This window comes from Excalfactoria chinensis, chromosome 2, assembly GCF_039878825.1.
Source record: "Excalfactoria chinensis isolate bCotChi1 chromosome 2, bCotChi1.hap2, whole genome shotgun sequence".
Lineage (NCBI taxonomy): Eukaryota > Metazoa > Chordata > Aves > Galliformes > Phasianidae > Excalfactoria > Excalfactoria chinensis.
The window spans coordinates 31,144,999-31,172,602 of NC_092826.1; the positions used below are offsets into that span (position 1 = coordinate 31,144,999).

General features: G+C 39.9%; 1 protein-coding gene across 7 annotated transcripts in view; it reads left to right on the plus strand.

The window, feature by feature from the left end:
- The window catches only part of NCOA2 (nuclear receptor coactivator 2), a 191,221-nt gene that overhangs the window by 39,730 nt on the left and 123,887 nt on the right, over positions 1–27,604 (plus strand). For 4 of the 7 annotated variants that reach the window (XM_072328564.1, XM_072328561.1, XM_072328560.1 and 1 more), the window contains exon 3: positions 27,336–27,530. The exons of the other annotated variants lie outside the window; for them this stretch is intronic. The gene's annotated coding sequence lies outside the window, so the exon portion shown is untranslated. The remainder of the gene's footprint in view (positions 1–27,335; positions 27,531–27,604) is intronic. 7 annotated transcript variants of the gene reach the window in all.

Here is a 27,604-nt window from a genome sequence, read left to right on the forward strand (position 1 = left end):
TGAGATTGAAAAGTCAGATAGAAGATCCTTCATGTAATTTTTTCCCTTTATATTTATATGAAGTTAAATGAGTGGAGATAATAAAAGCATTTCTAATTGATTTTAAACTTGTGAAAAGCTTTTGTTCCTGAAGGCTGCAGCTGCTGGTAAACAAAATGCAGGAGGAGTGGCAGATAAATAAGAGAGTTCTTTTCCAGCAACACCACCTTCGTTACTTTTGTAGCTCAGCTACAGCAGGGCTCCACAGATAAGCAGTGGAGAGACTTTATTCTACTAGCCTGGCCAATACAAACAACACTGATGTGAACAAATTACAGATAGCTGGGTAGCTGCAAGAGGATTATCTCTAATATTTAACCTGTGATCTCTTGAAGCTCAGTGTACGTGAGTCACAAAAAATCAGTGGCAGTACCACAGCCAGCTGGGATTTGCAAGGAAAAGTGCTGGTTGTCTGGAAGTGGGGATTTGTTCCATGCAAGTTGGCTGTGGGTTGCTGGAAGATGCATCAGGAATCTGCAGTTACCTTGCATCCCGTCAGGTGAAGCAGGATTGATATCCTTCAGCACCTTTTGTTGCCTTTTAGTGTTTTTTTTTAAACTCAGGGTTGGTTGGTTGGGGTTTTTTTTGTGGTTTTAGTACTCTACAAATTTTGTGTTTTACATGGGAAGCTCAGGGAACTTTGTTTATATCCTCATCTGTGCACACTGCTTTAAGGTATGTACCTCACAAAAAAGGAAGCATAAGGACAAGCTAAGGTAAAAATGACATAAGCAGAAATATTGTTTTAGCAGAACACATTAAGATGACAGAGAATATCAGAGGCATGGTCACAGGGGCTGTGTGTAAAGATTTTGGCTTCCGCTGCAGCTGGACTGACTGTGGCACAGCAAAATTACATACTGGAATGTAAGGAATTAGAAGTCATAAGATTACCAAGAGCTATAAGACTTTACTAAGGCTAATTATAGAAAAACATTCTAATTTATTATTGTTTTAATAAAAGTCAACAGTCAAGCACTTTTTGCAGAAAAAGGCTTAGAGAAGTCATAATTCTTAACCAACAGTGCAGATTTTTTTCAAGCAGCAGCATATTAGTAAAATAAATGTTGAATTGTACTCTTTATAAGAATCCAGTGGTAGAGTTGTGTTGCAAGGAAAACCCCCTTTTAGACTGTGGTTTAGCAGCTAAATCAAACATCAGAACTTTATGCATTACTTGATATATGGATGAAATGAAAAGAGAGGAAAGCAGTGAGTTAGAATGTGCAGACTAAACTGAAGTCAAGAATCAGAATAAGGCGACTAAACTGAATGTTTAATGCTCTTTCTAACTCGTTCAGTACAGGTTCTGTGCATGTAAGGCTTTGTGCTTACTAGTCTAGCTGTCCTGTTTGAAGCTAATGGTTAATAGCTTAGAAGTTGATTAACTTGTCATACCAGTCTCGCCATGCTTTTGTTTTTCTCAAACTAGATGAAAGGTTCCTTTAAGTATGGTTACTGTAGTACTGCATTCCTGATGATGCTAGTAGTTAATGACACTCTTTGTTGTAGAAATCAGGAAATGTGGGTTTGAGCCTCTGGGATCTTCATGGCTGGAGTATGAAAATACTATATCCTGAATGGCAAGGTATTGCAGGAACAACTTGGTATGTAACATAGCTGGTAATAGATGTCAGTAGTTTTGCGTTTTAGATGAATTTACCCTCTTGATGTACTGCTACATCACATCCGCCCATGCAAAAACACTCATTCCAAAACCTGAAGTCTTTCTTAATAAGATTATTCCATGTTGGTTAGGGTGTTCGGTATTGGCGTCTGGTTTCTGTTACAAGAACTGTCTGATCGCATGATTATTCAACATCAATTGGGCACAAAGATTCTGGTTGGTTAAATGGGCTGACATTTAACATGAATTAATTTCACTATACTGAATAAAACATCTCTTGTGGTATGCAGCCTTATTTCAATTTGAAGTTTTAATTTAAATAGAAGGAAATTATTCATGGAAGTTTACATAATGGAATGTTTGTCATAAACTGCGTTTAACGTATGCCAAGCCCGAGCGTTCTTACTGTGAGAAGAGGCTGTGAGATTTTCTCTCCCATTTGGTTCTTTCAGAGTTTTCAGTGAAGTGTGGGTGGGGTGGAATTGGCATTGGAGATGAGAGAGATTTCTGCGCTTGCGATTAATTTCATTGAAATAGGAGGATCGTTGTGTTTCTTGCAAATTACGTTGTGACTGTTTAATGAAAAGCAAAACTATTTTATTGAAGCGGCGCTGGCATTTTTTCCTCCGTGAAATACCTGTGTATTACCGTAGATGTTTCTGAAAGGTCCTAGATTACTTTGCTGCCCGAAGGAAAAGTCATCTGCGGAAACAGAGCCACTGCCAGAGTATCTCAGGGGCTGCTGTTAAGGATGAAACTGTAACTTAGCCTCCTTCACAACCTCTGGTCTCTCTACTAAGCATCATACATCACTTGGAAACTGTATTATATAGTGACCCTCTATATCTAGGTGCATTAACGATCAGCACCTCAAGCATGATGACAGTGCAGGTATTTCAACGCAGCTGAAAATAATGGAGGTACTGTAGTGGTTTGTGTGATGGAGATGGTGATTATACTCTTGTCTCTTCACACTGATTCCAAAGGAGCTATTATGCAGTTCCACATTCTAAACCATTTTCTTCGGTGCAAAAGGATAAATGGAAAGATGTCAAAACCTATAGATTTTCAAGCCTGAACAGAGTATCATAATTATGGTGTGTGTACATGGTATACCTATTGTGCATTCTTCATTTCTTCGCAAGAAATAGTCTCTTAGTTCTATCTAGCAGGATTGATCTATTGAGAAATCTTGTTAGTTTTAAATTTCATGAAGACTCAAATATAAAGAAAATGTACTGAGCATTAGTGATGAGCAATTGCAATCCCTTGTAACATGCTTATCTTTTCTGGTGGAAAGTGGCCCTGCAAAGATCTGAGAACAGATCAGAAATGTGCACTTGTCTGCTTTGGGGATTTCATCTTCTGCAGGTTTATAAGACAACAAATAGTGAGGTCTGAGGAACTTGTAGAATAATTCAGAAGTTAATCTTCAAATGCACTTTTAATATGGGAAGGAATCTGGAATTTATTCAGTCTCCTCCTTCTTTGCCTGCGTTGGGATCCTATAAAGCAGAGCAATCTTAGGATTTACAGTTCTCTCATTTCCATTCACCCACAGGGAAGTGCCACAACTCAAACTTTTTCATCAGTAAAATTATATATTAATGTTTTACATAAAGAAGCGGTACATTAAATTGTTGAGTAGATTTACTGATTTGAGGAGAAGGCTGTGGATGATGAAGAGGTGAATTCACCGCAGTTAAGAACTGGAAAAGCGGTTCTGTTAGAAGGATTTCAGAAAATGAATATTTCAAATTGTCTTCAAAATGGTAAATTTCTTACGTTCCAGCCAATTTGTTGGGTTTTTGTTCAGGTTTGGGCCTTTTAGTGTAAGTCATGTTTGATGTGATTTTTAAGAAGTGTGCTTGTTAACGTAACTGTGAGTTATTGCATTAAAAACCAGTGCTTTTTGCCACATGTGAGTGCGATGTTGGTTTCCCATTTACATTAAGCAGTCGATTTGTAATGGTTGCAAGAAAAGCTTGGCCTTAAAGGTATGGCAAAACTAAAAACATAACAGAAAGCTTGTTTTGTTTTTGGTTAACTAAATCACTTTATTTTTAGCAACAAGCACAATTTCTTTGTATTGAAGAGGATGAAGCTAGAAGAGTGGGTTATTTCAGCTGTAGGCAGAGTTGGAAAACTGCTTTTTGAGGATGTTGTTTTGAGGGTGTTTCTCGCTATACTGCAGGCCAACATATTGAACAAGCAAAACCTAGCCAAACAAATCACCCAAAATGCGTTAGGTTTGAATCTGTGTATTTCATCATTACAAATAAGTTCCTTCTGCTGATAGAATAAGATGGGCATATTTAGTGTTTTTACATTGTTTTTCTAAAATGATACTAAATCTGAGAGTAAATAAGATGGTGAATACTGTATCTTTTAACAGTTCTTTTCCTCATGTTACTTTAGATCTTGTTTTACTTTATTTTGTTCATTTCAGTCTTAGTCTAGGCTTGTTTTCTTAAGAATTGTGAAATTATAAACAATGTTAGAAAATCTGGCTGTTTTCAAGCGGTATTGAATCTAATCAAGGCATTCATGAGGCTGGAGCTGAAGTTCCATGACTTGCCAAGGCAAGAAAGATTCAGAAGTACAAAAAGTTAAGTGTATTGTCTTCAGGAAGGCATTGAAGTCTCTGATAAGACTGGAATTCAGCTGTTGGCTATGCAGAATTTGGCTTAGGAGCTGCATGCATACAATGGCTCTCTTGCCTTAAATCACCCAGGAGAAGTCCATCCTGTAGAAATGCTCTGTTTTGGTTATGGTTTGGGGTTGGTTTTTTTGTTGTTGTTTTATATATATATATATATATATATATATATATTCCATGATTAATGTGTGTAGTGCCAAAGCAAATTGGGAGGCAAATTGTGTATACAAATTTTTCTTAAATGTAGCTTAGAACTTTCAGGGCAGAATTTTCCTGTAGTCCATTGAAAAACTGACTTCTATAAAATCTGCGGGTTATTTTCACGATGGAGGAAAATTGCTCACAACTTTTAAAGTACACATTTGTTAATCTATCTGCACTCATTCCTGGGTTCAGTCTCTGAGAGACTGTAGTGCTGGTTGCAGCAGACTGAGATTGGAATCTTTCTTTTTTTTTTCCTTTTTAATTTATTTTAGTTTGCATTATTTCACACAAGCTAGGGAAAAGTACTCAAAAATTGTTCAATAATTTAATTGGGTTGTAGCAGGACATCTTTAATACATAATCAGTGCTTTGGATTGCTTCAAACTTGGAAATCTTTGCCCTTATAAGGGAGATGGTTGGAAGATGAGCCTGAAATAGGAGTCTTGGCACATGTTAAACATCTTCAGAGGGGTATGAATGTAAGGACTGTTTCCAGCAAGATAGCTCTAGAAAAACCCCAGCATTTTAATCTGCTTAAAGTTTTGGACAGCAAGATTTCCCAGTTGTGTGATAACCTCAAATAAAGCTGCTCAGCATCGAAAAGCTGGAGAACTCCTGGTGCTTAAAGTAATCTGGAATTTTCCTGTTGTTTTTGTTGTTTTTAAATAGAAATACAAAGTGAATAAATCTGTCTTGTAATCATCAGTGAAGTAGCCTGTTAGGGATGCTGTAATATCCTGCTGTTCTGGGATCTTTACACTTGAAGCATACAGGTTATGCTTGCGCAGTGCTGTGCTGCTCTTTTCCAGAGCTACTCACTTGCATGTTGCTTACAAGTTCAAGGTGTAATGAAAACCCTTTTATTTTTTTTCCCCTTGGTAATTAGTTTTAAAGACTGCTTAATGCGGAGTAAGAGAACTTGCGTTCTCATGGTACAAGCAAGTTGTGGTTTGCCAGTTAAACCCCAGTGCAAGTTTTCTGTGTATCCTCTCATTCCGTTGTACGTAGCCCTTCGCGCTCCCCATACAATTTTGATCCAGACTTCAAAAGTCCCCTCACTGCAAGAAAGACATTGAAGCCCTGGAACGTGTCCAGAGAAGGGTAGTGAAACTGGTGAGGGGTCTGGAGCCCAAGTCTTATGAGGAGCGGCTCAGGGAGCTGGGATAGTTTAGCCTGGAGAAGAGGAGGCTCGGGAGACCTCATTGCACTCTACAACTTCCTGAAGGGAGGTTGTGATGAGGAGCGGTTTGACCTCTTCTCCCAGGCAACAAACAGGACCTGAGGAAATGGCCACAAGTTGTACCAGAGGAGGTTTAGATTGGACATAAGAAGGAACTTTTTTTCTCAGAGAGTGGTCAGGCACTGGAATGGCTGCCCAGGGAGGTGGTGGAGTTGCCGTCCCTGGCAGTGTTCAAGATGTGTCTGGATGAGGAGCTACGAGATATGGGTTAGTGGCTTGTGGTAGCAACAGTAATGGGAGGATGGTTGGAGCAGATAATCTTGTAGGTCCTTTCCAACCCTGTGACTCTATGATTCTATGAAAACTGGAACCACTTTGGGTAATGTCTTGCTAAATGTTTCATCTGGAGATACTCCAACCAGGCCTTTATTATTTAAGTAATGTTGGGAGATGGTAGCCTGCATGCAATTGAAAATGAAAAGTACACACTGAGTTTCACCAACATGTATTCATTTAGCCTATTATCGGTGTCACCACTTTTCTTCATTACAGCAGACCTTTAATCCGTTTGTGTTGTTGCATCTTAGAGGTGCTGATCCTTACAAGCCTAGTGGGACCTTTGCTTGGCGGTTATGTTAATAAGCATGCTTATAAATCTATCACCTCAATATATTAGGGCTAGGCCTTGCCTAGTCCACCCTTTAGAGGTGTGATCCTGATTGATTTACCCAGCTCCATCTAATTAACACCTCCAGTTAATGGAGTTAAAGCCTACGGGGAATCTTAAGTATTAACTTATGAGGTTTAGCACTTTTTGAAGAACAATTGCTTTGTCTTGACAAGAGTTTTAGTAAGGAGCTAATTAGGTCAGAGTAGGTAACAGATCCAACATCTTAATTGCCAGGCAATGCTGCGTCTTACCTGTGCAGTCCCAGAATTCAGTCTTGCTGTGATTCAGTGCAATTTTTGTTCTCATCGGCTTTTGAGAGTTGTGGGTAGTACAATCCAAATGTGATGAAAGGCATTATGTTTTCCCCATACACCAAGATATACTCAGATACCTTCACTAAGAAAGGATTTAATGACCCTTTGAAATTCAGAAGTTCACTGTTTGAACTTGTTTTGCATTAAAAGGAATGATTGTGTTTATGCCGTCTGCCTTTCTTAGCGTTTCATCACTTGCACTTCTGCATTATTAGCGCTTTTCAATAAAAATTGGCAAATGACTCAAAGGGAGGAGGAGTGAATATCTCAAAAACCTGTATAATAACAGAAAGTTGAATAAAGGAGTGAGACTTTTATTAATACCTGAACTGAGGAAGAAAAGGCATTAGACTCAAGGGAATTGGCATTGGTAAAAGTGATCTCCTGGATGTCTCAGGCACGGAGTTTTAATGTGGGTGAAATCAATCACTCAATCAACCTTTGTTACTCAGTGCTTGTTGAAGGACTGTTTTTTAAGCAAGCATGTATTTATTATACATATAGCTATATGTTAAGCCATCCTTATTGAAGAGGGTGGTTATTGGAAGTTAGGAATTTATTGTGGCTGATAATATTACTTTGGATTTCGAAGGCTCATTCAAGATGCACTGCATTTCCATCAGTAAAGTCAAAGCCTAGTCTGAAGTGATGACCAAGTTAATTCAGAACAAAAAGTGATTAATTGCAAATTAGTTTGTTAATGTTATTTTATTGGCTCTTTAAAAGCCATTCTGTAAGAAATTGAAGCATCTCTTATTTGAGTGCATTTCTCCATATAAACAATTTTTTTCTATGTCATTTTGGTCAAGATGTCTGTTCATTAAGGCTGTTCCACATATGACAGTGTAAAAATGTCGGTACAACTGTAGTGGAAAGGTGCTTTAGCTTTCTGGAAGTGTCAGTCTGGGATTACATTTAGAGACAGTGTAGGAAAGTAGATGACTAATTTACATCTTTCATATCCCTGTTGTTTTGCAGAGTGATATTTTTCTTCTGTTGGAGAATACATGTAAGACCTTTCTTCGAGTCTTAATGCTGATTGTATCATTGATTGTATCTTATCGCTATGTGTTTGTTTATATATATAAAACAACAATCAACGTGTACATAAGGGTTGCATAGTGACATCAGTAGGCTGGTCACTTTTCCAACGCATGTGAAAGTGCTCAGCAAAGGGCATTTTTTAATGAGGAGTTTGTTTTCTTTTTCCCATAAGAAGGCTGCTTCGTATTTGAAATGTTATCTGTTTGTTTACATAATCAGGAAGAAATGGAATTTTCTTTGCCTGTAAATGTGTTGTCGTCTTTGTTAATTCAGAAAGTCACTTACTGTGTGATGGGATGAAGCCTTTTCAACAAATCTCAGAAAAATCTGATATCTGCTTCTAACATTGTCAGCGTTTTAGAAAGCTTTTAATGAAAAACATTTCTCATGGCAGTCCAAAATGCAGAATTGATAAACTAACGTCAATTGCTCTTCTTACGACTTTAACAAAATTGACTGAAATTAAAATATTTATAAAATGCCTTAGAACTGTTGCAGTAAACCATCTTTTAAACATTATTCCGTTCTATTATTTTTTACTTCAAGAGCACAGCTTCGCTTTTCCTCCTTTCTTCTCTGTGCTTGATTAATGAAAGGGATCAGTGTGGTTCCTATTGTCTACATCTCTGTAGACTGGAGATGATTTTGCTGTCCTGCTTTGCAATTTTATTCATTTTATTCATAAGAAAAATGGAATTTAAAAGAAAGTGATACAGGTTAGAGACTGCCTGTAAAACTAATTTAATAGCACTCTTTTTATGTATGGTAGATCTTTATACGTATTGAGAGCAATGATGCTAGCTGCTTGGGATGGGTAAGATGTGCTGTAGTCAGTTAGCAGAGAAGTAGGGCTGCCAGCATCCGCAACCAAAGCCCTTTTATTCCTAACTGATGTTGCCAGCAAACCAAAACAGCAAAGTTTTTTGTGAAATCATGACCACATTATGCATAGAATGATGACAAAAATTATGGATTTAATACTTCTTCAAAAACAAAGTCAGTTCCTTTGTGGGAACCTTTGGTGATGCCAGCCTTCATAATTTGGGCAAACCCATGTTGCCTGCTTGCTGGTGCAGTTCAACAGCTGTGCTGATTTAGGGACAGCTGTGATTAACTTGTGCTGGGGGAAAAAAAGTCACTGCCAGTTTTATCCCTTTCTGCTTCTCATTTGATGGGTTTTTTTCCCTTGTGTTGTGGTTGGAGTCTTCCTGTTTCCATCCCTTTCACTTTCCATCCCAAAATAATGAAGATGGCGAAAAAAGCAGATTTTCTTCTCTAAAAGACAACTAGGTGGAAATGAGCCAAGGATCAATTGGAGACACCCTTTTGGAAAATCACTGTGAACTTCTCAAAGTGCTGCTTCTAGTATACAGACATCTGATTCAACTTCAGATTTTTCTTTCACTGTGTATTTATATGTACAAACAGTGCTTAGGGTTTTTGTGCATCCTTTTAATTGGGAGTTCTTTTGTAATATACAGACTATGGGTAGGAAACTAGAAGGGTATTATCTGAGGTCAGTAGGTTACAGGAGATGTTTCTCACTGTATGACTGAAGCCCCAATCCTAAATGAAGTGAAAATTATATGAAAAATGTGAGCAAATCTGTACGTTTTACCCAGAAATCTGCATTGAGGGACGTTTGCTTCCACAAGTAAATCTTTCCCCTTCTGTAGGAGGGGAAAAAAAAAGAGAAGATCTCCAGACTGACTGCCACCCCCAAAAAAAAGCCTTCTTCACATTCAGACCTCTGACTGGAAAACTGAACAATGTGAAACAGAGCTAGACATATTGAGGACATCTGAATTTGCCAGGAACAGTGTCATTAACTGTCGGTGATTTTTTCAAATAGCTGTAAGAGGAAATAATATAAAATCTGTTTAAAAGCTGAGTGTAAGATGAAGATTTGCTGTAGTGTGACTGTCAGATCTTTAGAAGAGATCATTTGACCCTCTGAGAGCTGACGAGGAGGGAGGCTGTTACGATAGACCGCAAGCTGAGAGCTGTACTCAAAGTCTTTTTATGGTAGTACCTTAACTTTGGAGGTTCTAAATGTAGAGTTGGTGCCTTCCAAACTGGAGACGATTAGCACAGTACTCTTCAGAGAGGGGCAAATGAAGGCATTTTGTCCCGTTATGAGAAATGGAGGTGGGTTGAGCACAAAACTATTTTCAAATAGTAATTTTTTGTTTCATTATTTTTTAAAGTCCCACCTTGTGAGTTTCAAGATGCAATTCTGGACTAGTCTGAAAAATAAGAATCACATAAAAGTAGATGCGCATAAATTTGTGCAGAAAGTGTAAGGTATGTGCTTTGAGAAAATGCTTTCCAGAGATCCCTTCCAACCCCTGTGATTCTGTGATTCTGTAAACTTGCCAACTGCTGTCCAATAACTTCATGGTTTATCTACGTGGCTCTCTGTGCTGATAATGTTGATTGATATTTTTCCCCTCAGTGGATGCAGAAAATTTAGATTTACTTGGAAGAATATTGTCTTGAGTGGGATAAGCTGCTATTCTAGACTCAACAGCCTGACTCTGACCTTAGATAGAATCTTGAAAAGGCTGACCCAAGACTTGACTACCATGAATTAGAAGAGGGCAGTATAATTAATGTTAGCTGAGATAGCGCATTTGACAAGATCAGCTCTGATTTTATCTTGAGAAATGATTAGTAGTTTTCATGCAATACACCGATAAAATACGTTACAGAAACAGTGCTCAGATAAAGTTTGAGTGACTGAATGCAGAGAGGACTTTCCTCTCCTCACTGGTACTGAGCAGGCGTGGTACCGTGTTCCTTTTGTGCAGACTTAAGAAGTATTTTGGTTTTAATTCAGAACTGCTAAACAAACAAATATTCTTGGAAACATGAAGCAGAACTCAAGGTTTTCTCTTGAAAGAGCTCTTGAAAAACCATGCTTGCTGTCACATTTTGTTCATGTGTATTCCCGTGTTTCTGTCAGTCATTGTGAACACCGAAAAACATAAAATAAGAGGAGATGATGAGAATTTGTATACTGTGGGGGACAGGAGGTAGAATGAGATCCATGACTGCTGTTCATTTTGAGTAAGTTTGTAGCTAGCCTTGTGGACCATATCATCTAAGTCAGAGTAGCTCAGAGTTGTAAGAAACTAAAGCAAGGCAAAATCAAAATGCTTTATACCCACTATATAAATTATGACTAATAAGTGTTGAAAGAGGAATCACCAAGTAACTATTTCAGTAGAAAACTGCAAGTGACTAATTTGGTCACATTCCCTTTGATATTTATGATGCAAAATAGAATATGGAGAAAGTAAATGGTATAAAAGTTTGTGAAGTGATTAATAATGAAGAGAGCAAGGAGCTGCTACAGAGCTGTACAGGCCATTTGGCTGGTGGTGGCAAAATGACAAAATGCATTTGAGTAGTTAAATATGGAGTCCTGCATCCAGGAACAAAGGTGGCTGTTGGAAAGGTGATGGCAAATAATCGGCTGAATCCAGGTGCTGCCAATATAGTCCTGGCAAAAAAGACCAACACAACTGTGGCTGTGTAAGCAGAAGAGCAGAGGAATGTTATATAGCAGTAGACAGGCTGCTAGATCATTTCTCTAGTAAGCTCAATATTTTATTGTACTGGCACCCATAGGTGGGTTAATATAAATGCTCCAAGTCACAGAATCATAGGGGTTGGAAGGGATGTCCAGAGATCATTGGGTCCAACCCCCTTGCCAAAGCAGGTTCCCTTCACCAGGTCACACTGGTAGGCATTGAGGCAGGTCTTGAATATCTCCAGGGAAGGAGACCCCACAACCCCCCTAAGTCAGGTATTTAGATTAAAGAATCAGAAAACAGCAGAAGAGCCTTCATCATGAGTGTAATTCCCTCTGGAAAAACAAGTCTGTGGTTGGGAGGGTGACTGCCAGGGAACTGTTCTGTGGTACTGGGTCTGTAAGTTAAGCAAACAAACCTGTAACCAAATCCAGGGGCAGGAAGACTAGATAAAATTCAAAACTAAAGGTACAGGGTTTTGGGGGGTTTTGTTTTTTTGTTGTAAGGATTGCAACAGAAGAGCACTGCGCTGCCATATATGGGATGAATTTCATAGTGAGTTTTAATCAAGATCAGATGCATTTCCCTCCAGAGAAGCACTGTTTCAAGTATTAATTCAAAAATTAATTTAGCTTCATGGCCTGTAATACACAAAAAGTAAGATTATGTGATCAGTGGATCTTGTGGTTTACTAATCTGTATTCTCTAATGTGATCAGCTGTTTGCTTACTGCACATGTTCAGATTTATGAGAACTCAGAAGGAGAGGTGGAAAAATTCATTGTATGAAATCCACTGTTCTCTAGCATGATAAATATCTGACTCTTCACAGGAGACTTGAATTAATTATTATTTTCAGTTCACAGATGTCTTGAAGTGAGGCTGTGTCATTTACACGTTATGTTTGTATTCAAACTTGTGTTAGTAATCCATAAATTAACAGTGTAACAACAAATAAGATGTTAAAGGGCCATACATATCTGCCTTTGCAGTGTATTTTCACTACGTTTTACATTTGGTTGATAAGTTTTTCTTTCAACATTCTTTTTTTCTGAAATAGATGCTTTATTCTTTCATTATAAAGCATTTTATCTTAAATAAAAACAACATGTTTTATTCATACTGAAATATAGATGACTAACAATTTTTATACATACACACATAAAAGCCCATTTTTATATAAACTACCCAAACTTAGAGAAACACATATAGAGAGAGTAAATCAAACTCAGTGTCTGGAAATTTGTGGCCTGTGAAGTTGACAAATGACAGGAAGTGAGCAGAGAGTTGGAGAAACTAATATTTTAAGGTAGTTATGATAACAGTTGTAACTTATGCTGATAGAACCCTATATAAGTGTGAAATCTAATCTTCAGTTGCTTTCATCTGTACTGGTTTTTCATGGTGGGTGTCTACTTGAAGCTGAATTAATAGATACTTATTCTGTGGTTTTTGATCAAGAGTCTCTGCTTTTGCGGATGAGACTGTTAGAAAGTTTAATGTGTCCCTTCTTTATCAGTTCTGTAGAATGTGTGCTTTGGAGTGAAAATTTAGATATTCTGGAGAAAAAGCTGGATCTTGGTTGTTGTTTTTTTATTGAGCAGAAGGCATTACATCAACATTTTGTGCAGGGTGTAAGCTTTAACATACTTCGGTCTCAGTAGATGAAACATCAGATGTTGTCTTTGTTGAGTTCACTTGTGCTTTGCTCGGTATCTTTTGCAAAACAAACACATGATCTACATAAGCTCTCTCTGCCCTGTTTTCCTTGCATTTCTTATCCCAACGGGGTTGTGGTGCTTGGCTGGAGGTCCAGAAGTTGACTGCGGGGCTGAGAAGGGAGAGACTGGTGTTGGCATGAGGAACTGGAGAGGGGTTGGGCCTGGTAGGCCATGACATAAGCACTGCTTGCCATGCTGAAGAGACAGGAGGGCATATCGTTTCAGAAAGGAAAACAGAGTTCCTGTTTAGGAACGAAATAAGATCAATAAAGCTGCTTGATGCTTGCATGTCACTTAGCATTTCAGGAGGTCGTCGTGAAATATGTGCCTTGCTTGCCTGTGCAGAGGCAAATCGCCTCTGGACTGATTTGTAAAAATGCTGAGTGCTCAGTCTTCTCAAGGAGAAACTGTGCTTTGACTCAAGAGACGATGTGCTTTGAATATTTAAATACATCTATTTCCTAAATACTTTGTAAAATTAGGGCCTAAGTTTCCATAATAACCACCTACATTTACATACTGCCTGTTGCTCATGCTAGGAGCAGGCATAATGTAGACCCTAAATGCAAATGATGCTGTAAGTGAATCACGTTGACTTACTGGTGAACTTTATAGAATACATAGAATATTCTCTCAGGAAAATACGTAATTCATGCCACTGAACGCCTCTGAAACCTACAAGAAATGATGCATGGAGTCATACGTTAGTCAGTAAAAGTAATACAAAATATTGAATGTAGTGAATATTGTAGTGAAGTATAGAGGGCAGTGCAAATGGAAAATGGCATGTGTGGTTAAATTCTGTGTTGTAGTTCATCTATGTGGGGAGGTTGAATTACTCAGGCAAGCAAAGTTAGGTGCTAACGCAAGAGCTTGATTTTTCTGTTCCTCAGTGTTATTTTCAGAGCGATGCACTAACATGGAAGCTAAGTGAGTGAGATAACCCTTGTTTTCATGTGAAATAGGCTTTTGCTGGCACTAATGCACTTTATTTCTTGTTGTTTGGTTGGTTTTTCTCGTGCTTTTTCCTTTTGTGGCTTATATCTTAACTCTGTTAAATACTGAAGAGATTTATAGAGTTGGGAAGGAAACAGTGTCTCCACAATACAAAGGTTCTAGCAGAGAGAAGTAGCCCTGGGATCATTTAATTCCACTTGCTTTCTGCAGATGGTTTTAATGGTTGTAGTCTCCTGCAGATACTCAGTTGCACTCACTCCAACTTAACTATTATCTTGTAACTGGTTATAAATACCAGAAAATAAAACAGCTTTGAAGAGAGCTAATTTATGGTTGGATGCAGCTCTTCTCTTGTAAATATTGTATGTTTTGTTTCACTCTCCTGTTGGTACCAGATCGCTGCCTTAAGTATTTTGTTGGCACTCTGGGGAAAGGGGACCCAAAATGCATTGCTTGAAACAAAGAGGTCTGGAACATGGGTGGAACAATTTGAGATACTGCAAATACAACTAAGCATAGATGGCGGTGGTACTCAAAACTGTGTGCAGTAGGGGATTCTATTCCGTCTGTGTGGGTGATTGGTGCACATATTGTTAAGTGTGGTGTGAATGCTTATTTCTGTATTTTTATTTTTCTGGTTTTGCTTTGAGAGAAATCCTTTAAGCTCAGAAAGAAGATTCTTGCCTTGGAATGGAAACAAGCATTTAAGATACATAAAGTGTCACACAGTCTGGTTAAAAGTTGATGGATCTCTTCCTTTCCACTCTAATAAACAGCAGAAGACTTCATTAGTTGATACTGTGGCTAAACACAATCCTGTGAGCAGCAAAAAAAAACAACAGGCAGCCATGCTCTCCTTTTTGGTACAGGAATTGGAGAATAGGTTTCAAGATTGCAGAATAGATCATCAGTTTTTTTGTTTATATACAAGTCCATTTTATTTCAGCATGAATACATGACCTGCGAATTTTTGAGTAGAATGTGCTGAGGTGCAATCCAAAATCTGACCATGTTTCTTTACCGGACTTTCATAAGCCCTTTCTTAATACAGAGAAATATCCGTTGCTTCATAGTCTCACCTTATCCGTGTCATTGCTATTTAGCAGAACATACACATGTGAACAACAGTTATCCAGGGTGAAGCACAGGAAGAGTAAAATTTCTTCCAGAATCTCTGATGAACACCTTGAGAGCTCAGTGAGAATTGAACCCATTGCCACTGAGCCAGATGGAGGCATTAGTTTTACGAAAACAGAGTCACGTATCCCACAAGTTCTGTGTTTTTGTGGTTTTCTTTTTAATATGTCAAAAAAAAACCAACCCAAAACATTAGAAGTTGATGTGAGTTTTGCCACTTATGCACATTAGCTATATTGTATATTTTGTAAGGGCTGCTCTAAAAATAGAGCCTCCTATGGTATTACATTTGGCTGTGATATCGGAGGTGGATGTGGCAGTGACAGATGGCAGCAGAGGGGCAGTTTGATGCAGTGATATCTGACATGGAAGTGCATATGAAGCAAAGGTGTGGAGCTGAACTCCCCCATGAAGAAAAAATGATACCCACTGTCATTCATCAATGCTTGCTGAACACTTAAGGAGACTAAACAGTGGATGTGAGCATAGTGAGGCAGTCGGTGGTGCATTTCAGCAGTGGTGACAGTGGGTCACCATTGCTGGTGCAGATTTTCCTGAGCGCAGCATGCAGGCTTTTGTTCATCGCAGGCAAAGATGCATAGCTAATGGTAGTGACTGTGTTGAAAAAGAACGTTTTGTAGCTGAGAACTTCTATCAAATAGTGTTGCTGTGCTCTTTGTATCAGTTGCAGTTTCTACGGTAACCATTAGGAAGTGTTACTTTCAGAGAAACCTTCATAGATGCAGCCCTAGACAATCCCTCTTAGAATCGTAGAATTAGCCAGGTTGGAAAAGACCTTGAAGATCATCAAGTCCAACCGTAGCCTAGCCATAGTACCCTAACTCTAACAACCCTCTGCTAAATCATAACCCTAAGCACCTACTTCATTCAGAACAGCCCTTGCAAGCCAAAAGGTTGGGCACCCATAACTTTGTAGTTTCAGAAATTGACTGTACACAGAGTAAATAAAAAAAAACTATGGAATATCGAAACACTTAAACAAGTAAAATAGCAAATACGAACCAGTATGGTTTGGGATAAAGCATTTCTAGTGTTTTTCTTCTTTTGGTGGCATTTGTGTGGTTTTGGCTTTTTGAATTTTGAGTGTTGATTGTTTTGTTTGTTTTCTGTTATTTAACTTGGGCTTCTTTGCTTAGAAGGCAGCTTTCTATCTCTGTGTTTTCCACTGTGAAAAGCAGGGTGTGTGCAGCTTCTTTGAAACCAAGAAATCAGTTCCTTCTTGTAGTGTAAAAGTCCAAATTCAAAAGGGGGGGAGATGACAGATAAGCAATACCAGCGACAGCTTGGGAAGGGGAATATGCACACTGGCAGAACTTCAGTTCTTTGGCTGACACTATCGTACATTGAGATCATATAATGTAATTTTAATATTTAAATTGTGCTTTTCCATTGTCAAAACACTATTAAAAGCACCGTTTTTTGTTTGACAAATAAAGTAATTTTGCTCAGAAGAACTTCAGCAAACAGACAATTAACCAGCACTGTTGGCAGAGCTATGCAAATTTTTGCATATATTATTGATAGTGACAACCCAAAAAAGGCCTAAGTAAACAGATGGGGACAGTTGATTTGAGATAAATTGATATACGAATGCTATTCTCTATACGTGAAAATATGCCTCTTCAATCCCAAAAGCGTGTTTTTGAAGCAGTTGCTTGTTTTGTATTTTTAGGTGGCATTACGTGATGTGGTTCTAAATATATTAATGGGTACTGCTGAAAAAATACAATTGTTAGATTCCTACCTACCAGAATGACAGTCAGACAGTATTGGGATTCAGGACTGCGCCGTTAGATACAAGTATTCTCTTTCTTGGTCTCAGCCGTTTCTCTTGCTAACGCTTCATGCCTGTGATCATGTGTTCTCTGATGTTCAGCATCCCACTGAATCTTTCGAGATGATTTACATAGGCCTAGATGTGAGCCTTTATCTACTTCTCTTTCAAAATACTGAAATAAACACGAGGCTCTTTCTGGCACTGGTGCAGCTGCTTCTTGCAGGGAAAGCAGCATTGAGATAACTCAGGGTCAGCCCTCCAGCCCTTATTTGTTGATGTTGCTGCCAGCCAGTGAACTCTGTACAGCCCCACGCTCTGGTTGTGAACTTGCTGCTGTTGCCTCTGCTACTTGAGCTTTCTCTTCAAGCACTGAGTGGCTTCAGCACGTATTTGAATGAGGACTCAAAACCAAGTTGCTGCTTTTCTAAAGGATAGATTTTGTGCAAGGTTGTGTTTTTTTTCTCCTCTTCTGAACTGTTTTAAATACTGGTTTTAGAAACTGCGTGCTGCTGCATCTCGGTCAGAATATAGCCTTTTTTTGGTTCAGGTCCAGTGCCAACTTTAATTTTAAAGTGAAAGTGGACATTTCTAGTCCGTTTAAATATCTTGTGGGTTTTTTAATGTTATATTTATACATATATGTAATGACCATTTAGTTTTGCCTCCCCTTTTTTCCTATTCCAAGCAAGCTCATATGGTCAGGTATTTAAAAATAACCCTCTGAGAAAAACTCTGAGTCCAATTTACTTGCACAAAACCCCAGCTGAGATTGGTCTGATGTTAAAACATGAAAAGCGTTTTGTTGCCACTTCCTCCTCCGATGGATCTGGCCTGAAAGCTGTGTTGATGCCGTTCAGTGGTTTGCTGCCTTGCCTCCAGCCAACCTGGGGCTCTGTACCGCAGCCTGCTTTTCCCAAGACAAGCATGATCGGTAGATGTCTTTGCTTGTTTGTTTGTCTGCAACACCGTAAAGCTTTCAAAGAACTCCTCTTCTGCCTCCTATCTTGGATGTTGCTCTGCAGCAACCTTTCCTCTGCAAGGCAATGGCCCAAAACATAGACAAGAGGACAGCCTTCCGCTCCAGGCCCCTGCCCACTCCTCCTTTGAAGAAATGAGCAAAATCTTTATAGGATTTTAGCAGATAGGGGCTTCATTTCTGATACATTTGGTATTTAGAATGCTTAAGTGAGAGCTTTAATTATGATTTCACTCTTCTTTGGGGCAATGGCTTGCATTATCTACTCATTTATGTGGAGCTGGGGTAAGGGAAAGCCTTGTAGGATGGTGCTCAGAGGTACTCAAGCAGGGCTCATCCTTGGGTTTAATTGCTGTGATAATCCTACATTTGCATACAGATTTCCATTGTTTGGTTGTTTGGGGTTTGTTTTTTTCCACGAATCTGCTCTGACTAATCCTCTGGCCTGTATTTCATTAGAACCGTTGACTACAGAGTGATGGTTTTGGTAACAGATGAAACAAAACTTTTCCTTTTTTTTTTTCTTTGCATGTACAGAATAAAAAGTACAGGATGGCTCTTTTTATTTGATAATTGAGAATGTGCCTGACTTGGTTAGGAAAACCGTAGTCTAAGAATACAATTCACCGGTCTTTATAAATTAATGCCAGGATGGTGTATCAGTTCTCACTCCCACTTATCCTCTTATTCCACCCCCTTCCCTTCCCCCTGCGCTCCTTTCCTATTTTTAGAGGCAACACAAAGCTGTTTTGCTTCAAGCGAGAGACAAAGATTAGGAGAGTTGTACTGTTTTGCAGCAGATTTCTGCAACGTACCTGAACCACACTTGTGTTTTCTGCTCCCCAAATGCCAATAAATAGTTTCTGCGCTGTATTCAGGGATGCTGTTTTTGTTTACTTTATTTAAAGTTTACTCCTTACCTCAAAGCTCTGAGCAAATTGTGACTGAAGGCTGAATTCAGGCGAATATGGGTGTGAGGAGCACAGATTCTCTCCTCCTCCATATGAGTGCCGGTGTTGTGTAACGTTTCCTGTGCTCTTGTGCAAATAAAACTCTGTTCAGAGTCTCTGTGTTCCTGTGATCTGTGAACTGCATGGCGAGGAGAGGAGCCTTAAAGAGGCCGGCTGATGTGATGGTGATAAAAATCGCACTTACTCCCAGAAGCCCTGAAGACTATGTGGATTTTATTAAACTCTAAAGAAGGCACGTGTGTTTGTGTGCATATCTGTATCGATAAATCTATATAATTCACATGACAGGGCCATTTGCAGAATGTTTAGGCTCACCTGGTCTCAGATACAGGTTTGCATCCATACCTGCAGCCCGCTGGTTTGGAATGAAAATACTGAGCTTTTAGCTCATGCGTGCTGAATGCTTGACAACAGTTGCTTGTTTTAAGGGTAAAATAGTTGTTTACAATATTTAATAATGTGGGAAACATCTGTGATTTAGCTTGTGGTTCCTTTTATCTCAAAGAATGAACAGAATGTGTTTGCTAAACAAAAAAAATTGAACGAGCATTTATTTTTCGACAGTATTGTTAAATAAAGAGCAATCTCACTATTGCAAAAGTGTTTTTGTTACGCAATTATTCCATTCAGTTTTAAAATCCGAGATTAGAAAGTATTGCAGGTGCTGTTATTCATAAACTTCTGCTGCAGAAATGGTACATTCATATACTGCGTTCATATACTGTGATGTTGGGTGTATGTACCGGAAACTTCAGTTTCAATATTTTTCCCTGGATTTTAATATGTTGTGTACCTGATTGAATGCGATAAGTGCCTTTTGAACAGGGCTGCACATTTTAATCAGTTCATCACATCTGTAAGCACTACCTTTCTAAAAATTAACAAAATAATCTTTCTATCCGAGGTTGCCATCATCACTCTTTCACCTTTAGGCCTTGCCCAGTCTGTCCCCATGACAATTTCTGCATGCCAGTTCAGCTTTTTGCTCCCTTTTATAAAGAGCTGCAGCAGCACTCGTTGGAGGACACCAGAGATTCGTCTTCTGTTAAGCTGATACTGATAACAGGTTGTAAAAGCTGTTGAATCTATCTACGCGTGGCTGAATGGATTTGGGCTTCTACAGTGCAGGTTTGACACCCAGCCAGTTTTGGTCTCTGAAGACCTAATAAATGAAAGAGATTTTTCCACTGCCCTCTCACAGAGAACAAAAATGTAGCTTACCGAATTGGCTATTCTCTGCCAGTTTAGGAAAGAAATTGTCATTTTCTTTCACCATCTAATGAAAGTGGTAGTAATTAGTAGAAAGTACTAAAAGAACCCCATATACTTTTCATCTTAATTTAAGTTATATGGTTATGATAAGAACTTTGGAAAACTAAGTTTTGTTAACTTCAATTAAAATTGCAGTTGAGGTTTGGACTTCTTTTAAATAACAAGGATTGTGATAAAAGAATCCTTTTCCAAATTAAGCTGTGGGTTTGCAAACTCTGTGCTTTCACAGAAGATGTCAAGAAAAAGTAGATCCTTATAGATTCAGAATAACTCTGTAATTGTTTTATAGGCCCTTGCGTTCAAGCTGATGGCATTACTGTCTGCCTGTACTGCAGAAGGATGAAAAGGGGGAAGGAGGGAGAGCCCCTTGCATCTGGTTAGCAGGCCCAGATCCGCAGTCCTCTGCAGATCAAAGAGCTGTATGATGGTGGCTGCTAACACCTCCCAGCAGAATATCCCCAGCACCATCTGCCCATCCTCCTGGTGCAGCTCAAAGCTGGCCCTCAGAAGGCCCTACCCCTGAATAGGATGGGAATGAAGATATGAGGTGTGTGGGAGGTGGGGTGAAAGGTGAGGTAGAAGGAAGGTGACACGGAAACTCCTGGTGTTACCAAACTATGGCAACTCTTTTGGGGCTGGAATGGAAGTACTGCTGATGTGCAAGAGGAGAGAAATAGAAGGTTAAGAATGCCAGCTGGGCTGTTATTTCTAAAAAAGCACATATGTATATACATCCATGGAGGCTTTGTGTGTTTGCTGTGAGGTGCTCTGTGCATGTGGAAAAGTACTGGCCTTAGCAAATGGATGGATGTACATGAGCTGGGAGCATGGCCACACCATGCCAGGCCTGTGCCCAGGTGTTCCCATCCATCCTTCCATGGAGTGGTGTGGCTGCTTATCAAACTGGAACATTAGGTTGTCTCATCCGCAGTCATTAAGGCAGCAGAAAGAACGGGCCTGCCTGGTTAGAAACCAGTTGGGTAACAAATGTATGAACGGCCCTCAGCTTCCAGAAGGGTGGATGGAAGGAGGAGGCCTGCTCAGGGTGCTAATGAAGTGGATAAACAAAATAGCCTGTGAAATGGCATAAGTTGGAAACTTGGCAGGGGGTGCTTGGGGCCCTCTGTGAGGTGTGGTGAGCATGACTGTGTGTCATAAACAAGTGCAGAGCTCTCATTAACCCTTTTCATTTGAAAAGTCGGAATATCGTTGCACCCAACTTTGCACTAATGAACATGACAAAAACTGTGGACTGCACCAAGATGTGGCTGTGGCTGCTTTTCCATTTGCACTTAAGGAGCACTTGAATGAATCCAAGTATTGTCTGTCTGTGAGAGATGCAACCTCCTCCATTTGCGTTCAGGGGGGAACAAAAGCACTTTCCACATTTCCTTTGGGTGTCTGGAGGAAGATTTTGGAACCAAAAGAGAAAATCAGTCATAAAATTCAGTCATAAAATTGGAATGGCTTTGATTTTTAGAAGAACTGAATAACAGGGGTTTGGCAGATTGTTTTTTAACCTGTATTATAAACTATATGTGTATATATATCTATGTTTTAGAATTTTATGTATGCATGCACGTGTATTTCTCTATACCCAGATGTATAGCACGTTGGTTACTGCTGTAATGCGGTGAAATGTAGACATGAACGATTACAATGCTTGATACAATTCTGTTGGACCAGCTGTATTCTGCAGCCAGTGTCTTTTGGCCGTGGATTACAGTTTGGAAACTGCTCTTTTGAGGTGTTCACATACCTGAACTCACTGCCTTGAGCTATTAGGTGTTAATTTATGGAAAGTGGAGAAGCATCAACAGGTGGTGGAGGTTTTTGGTACAATAGGATAAATTGAGCTAATCTGGTAAAAGATAAAAGTTGACTGCTTCTAGAAATGAAACCCCTTTTCCTTGTTCCCTTCCTGGCTTGGTCATGTTATTGTGTTGTATCCCCATTAAACATAATTTATGGCCAAAACCCACCATGTTTGCTTACAGAGTACTTGTTAGAAAATAGTTCCTGCTTCTACTCATCATGGCTTTCAATTAAGTTGTTAAGTCAGCACTTAAAATTCCTGGGGCTGAGCATGTTACTAGAATAGCAGGATAATGTAAAACCTGACATTTTCTCACAGAATCTCCAAAATTAGGCACAAATATGGTGTTGGAGTTTAATAAACATAGTCTCATTAAAAAGCCTATGTTTGTTTAGGAGAGTAATAGAATGTCTCAGTTTTTTGTTTTCTTAGTTGTCTGCTGTTTGTAGAAGTTCCTTGTGTCTTTTGCAAGGGGATGCATTTTATTATGTGTCTTTGAATTTCTGGAACACCTAGGTGAAAGGAAAATAAATGGGGACCCTGTGCTTCCCTAGGTACTTGGTAAGGAATGGAGGAGGTGACTGGCATTACAAATAGTTCACTGAAGCTATATGTCCTCAAGTTCACAGTAGTGGTGTGTGGGACAGGGCTAACAGCAGTGGGTCGGTGGGGTGAGTGTTTCTTGTGTCAGATGGGGTTTGCAAGACACACGTTTCCTCTCATGATGCTGTGCCATGAAATTACAGACAGTGTGCCATATCACTGGGAGGCTGTAGGTGCTATTGTCGCTATTTGTGACTTCTGTTTCTTCAGATATTTCTTTTTTCTTTGTTAAACTAATAGGAACTAAGTCAGTAAAATCAGTGGAATGCAGGTGTGAGGTTGCTATTCCATTTTAATCTACTTTTCAGTGTGAGAACAAGCTGTGAAGAACCATGTGCAATATATTATGGAGCAGCAGACTTAATTTGGAAGTCTTCTTATTTGCATAAGAACCATATTGTTTTATACTGATCTTATTGTGTCGTGCTGTTTGAACAGATTGAAGTAAAACTGCAAACTATAGTATACATGTTGATCAATACAAGAAGTAGCTTTTGTGCTGCTGCATTATTTATTTAGGGTGGTGCAATTTTCATTTGTAAATTTGTTTTAGGTGTTTCTTGAAGTTAGAAGGGAAACTGTGATTTGGGGATTTCTCATGAATGATAGTTCTAATGTTTTAGTAAACTTAATATTTCTCCTCTACTCTGCCCTGATGAGGCTACACTTAGAATACTGTGTCCAGTTCAAAAAAGGCAGGGATCTCCTAGGTGGAGTCCAGCAAAGGGCCACAAAGACGATGAAGAGCATGGAACATCTCGTACATGAGGAAAGGCTGAGTAACCTGGGACGCTTCAGCCTGGGGAAGACTAAGAGGGGATCTGATAAGTGTTTACAAATATCTGAAGGGACGTACGAAGCAAATGGTTGAGGGCAGGCTCTTCTTGGTTGTATGCAGCTATAGGACAAGGAGTAAAGGCCTAAAACTTGAACAGAGGAAGTTCCATATTAATGTGTGGAAAAACTTCTTAATGGTAAGGATGACGGAGCACTAGAACAGGTTGCCCAAAGAAGTTGTGGAGTCTCCTTCTATGGAGATATTCAAGGCCCAGCTGGATGCCTACCTGTAAGATCTATTGTAGGGTACCTGCTTTAGCAGGGGGTTGGATTTGGTGATCTCTTGAGGTTCTTTCCAACCCCTGTGATTCTGTGATTATGTTTTAAAGAACAGCTTTCCTAAACAAAATAATAGACTTAATCTTGCCACATAGGGAAGAATCCCTCATCAAATAATTCCATTAAGTTGATTATTATCAAACACACTATTTGCACTGCAGTGAGGCTTTTGTGATAAGTGCATTAGGAAGGGGGAACTGCTGAAGGCTTCAGGGAATTTTTCAGAGAATATTTCAGGGAATAACTCGTACTTTAAAAATGCTGAAAACTATGTAGAAAAGAAAAATCTTACCTTAAAATGAATGAATGGTTTTTGATGAATCTTTGTTGATGGGTAGGATATTCACTACACTTGTGCCACCTGGCCAAAGTGCTGGCAAGAATACACTTGTCCTAAGGAAGATCAGTCTTCTTGATGTCTAGTCCTCTGCACTGAGCCCCACCTTTTTCTTCACATATCTATCTGAGTGTTTATATGTTCACAGATCTTACATAAATCCACGTGCTTCTAGGGCCATTTCAAGCATTTCCATTATCAGTGTTTTATGATTTGTTTTACGTTAAAGCTTTCCTACTTGATGTAGTGTTTTAGCTCATAAATATTTATTTCAATGACAAAATAATTAAGTTGGCTAGTGTTAAACAGATGCCATTTCTGGAGGTCTGCTTGATTTCAGATGAGTGTATAGGAACACTTTATAATGGTGTGTAGGACTCGAGCCTTCTATGATTGCATATAGTTGAGAAACAACTACCGGTGTCAGGCAGTTCTAATCAGCTCAGCAGGGCTGTATGAATGGGAATGCTTGCTTTCCATTTTTCTTCACTGAAAAAAGCCCTTTACTGACAGCCAGCATTATATTGTGCCAAAAGAAGCAGCGCACAAAATTCGGATGTCTTTTTTAGGATGAAGATGATTGTGGTTTCTGTGACTCTACATCGAAGTAGTGAAGTTTGCTTCAACTTATTTCATGTTTCTCATCTTAGCTGTAACAAGTGATCAGATAATTATTTCATTCCTTAAAGCACCACCTGGCTTTTATAGACGCTCAACAAACCAGTTTCACTACTTAAGTTGATTTCAAGATGCAATAAAATTACTTCAGTTTCTCAGTTTATTTTCATCATGAAAATGATCGTTCCAGGAATATGCGTGTAGGTCATGTACTGTTTTTGCTGTAGGTAGGGCATTTTGAAAATTGGGTACATCAGATGGCTCTAAATAAAGTCCCCGAGGAGTAGCTGGTTGTTCCTTGGAAATAATTATTTCTTATTGGAAAATGGCTGTTTTAGTGCATTAAGCTGTGCTAGAATTTGCATGCAGCTGTGGATGCGTGACACTTCCACTGGATCTGCTCTTCTGGATGGTATTTGTGCAGAAGTGTTTACAACAACCATGGAGAAAATGTTGTCTTGTTTGCTGTTATACCTGCCTGCTCCGATTTAGCCCGGATGGAGAGTAAATGGGTTTGCTTAAATTATCTTCGTTAGCTCAGTGCAACCTTCAGCACAAATGGAACTAACCCATTTTACTGCCGTGGCCCAGAAGTATTTGGGGCGCAGCTGCAGCTGTGCAGCCAAGCAGTGGGACTGCCGGGACACATGTGGTGTGAGCAGTGCCCAGAGTCACGCTGCAGCAGTGGTGCTGGAGACAAGGCAGGTCGCCCTGGTGTGCTCCCAGCCACTGCCCCAGCTCAGCAGCTCATTTGCAGCTTGACCACTTGATCTCAGATCTTAGTATCTGCGCTGTTCTTCTGTTAGCGAGCTTGGATGGCTTACACTGCTAAGGGCTGGGAGGGAAGTGCCAGGAATTGTAATAAGGAAAGCTGCCTGATGTTTTCCTGGATAGGATGCTGGATTGATTTACTTATTTTTAATTTTATGGTATTTGTTTCTTTCTTTATAAATGTGCAAAAAAATTGTGAAATATTTGAAGCTGAATAGTTGCTTCCAACATAGCCTTTATTATTATTATTATTATTATTATTATTATTTCCTACCAAAATTATTTGGCTATTTATAACAATCTGTGGAAAAAATAGATAAAAAAAAATACAGTTATTTCTCATGTCATCTTTTTGAAGAACTTTATTTTCTTTAGCAAATGCTCACGTCTCTTCCCTTGAAGCAGAAACTTGAAATGGCAGTGCAGAAAGTGCTGGTGATAGGCTCTGGGGGAAGAAGAGTGGCTTATGAGTCACAGCTTTGCCTTTGTCAGCAGTGTGAGAATCTCAGATCTAACCAAACTGTGTGCTCTTAAAGAAATCACAGCTCTCACATGATGTCCTGAGCGTGTTAGAGCTGCACGGCTGCAACTTGCAGCATTTTCTATCTTGTTGAGCAAATGTGTGCAGATTGCACGTGCTGTCCCTAAAACCAGCGGAGGTACACCTGGGCAGGTGTCTCAGCAGGAGGTAATGGATGGGCCATTCTAGCTGAGGGCTGAAAATCCCGCTTCTCTTATTCTCAGTGGCTCTTCCTAAGACAGTTTTGGAAGAGAAACTGCTTGAATGGGAGAAAGGAATAGTCAACCAGTTGGGCAGGAGGTTGATAAAACTGGGATGAAGGCAAGCGAGCTGTGCAAGACAGAAGGGGCTGCCTGGTGCCTAAGAACATGAGCAGATCTGTAGCCTGGTCCCCACCCCAAATAAACAACCCCAGCTGTGAGCAGGGGAGACAGAGTTCGGTATAAGGGCCCTTGCTCTTTCCATGCACTTCATCCTATTGAGCAGCCCTTCTCTGTCACTGTTGACCTCCATAGAGTTTTTATTCAGCGGAGCTAGGGAAAAAGCAGGAGTGGGACTGACTTTTTACATGATCTGATAGTGACAGGACAAGGGGAAATGGCTTTAAACTAAAAGGGGAGATTAAGGTTAGATGTCAGGAAGAAATTCTTTACCCAGAAGGCAGTGAGGCAGTGGCACAGACTGTCTAGAGAAGCTGTGGTGCCCCATTCATGGAGGATGCTCAAGCCCAGGCTGGATGGGGCCCTGGGCAGCTGAGTTTGGTGGGTGGCAGCCAGCCCACAGCAGGGGGTTGGAACTGTTGGAATCTTTGAGGTCCCTTCCAACCCAAACCATTCTATGATTCTTTCAAAAGGGATAAATCTAGGCTGAAAGAGACCATTGAATGTGAGTGGAACATAGTAAGTAGTTAAGATGCAGGATCACAAGAACTGATGAGCAGTGGGACTGAGAAAGTGAATCCTGAAGGCAGTGGGAGATCAGATCAAGAAGATGGGAGATGGGTTTGAAGGAGGGTAATGGTTGGTGGGATTGTCAGAACATGCAGGAGGAGGAACAAACCAGGGAACGCAAGGGGAGAGCAGCACTACCAGTCAGCAGGGGACATGGCTGAGCAGGAAAAGCTGAAAAGCAACAGGGAGTTGGGGTTTGGAGAGACCTGGGCCCTAAAGGCCAGAGTGAAGAAGGGACAGGCAATCTACATGGGTCAGGGGTTGTGGCTTGAGGAAAACCGGCAGAGGAGATCTGAATTTGTGTAGGTATTGGTGTGACACCATCGCACTGCATTTCCAGTACCTTAGTTTAATTTTTCTGGAAGTGCTGATGCAAACATCTTTGCAGCATAGCATTGCCCAAGTCAAAGAAAGACAAAACCAAGTTTGTCTTTGCGAATCTCCCTCGTGTTATCACTGAATGGTGTTTACCCATGTGCTGACATGCCGTTGTTCTGCAGGACCCCTGCTTCGCCGCGCACAGGATGGACCTGCTCTGGGGATGAGCCTGGTGCCCGCGGGGCAAAGGCTGTTCTCTGTGGTAGCCCAGCCTCGCTGACAGCAGGAGCCGTACGGATGCTCTGCGCAGCTGCGTGCTGCCCTGGGGATTGGGACTTTCTTCCTGGCCTTGCTACAGAGTTCCTGTGTGATGCTAGGTGAGTTGGTTGACCTGGGCTTTTCTCCTGTCCTTGTGCACCTTGCTTTCCTGCACGTGACTTCAGATCTTTGT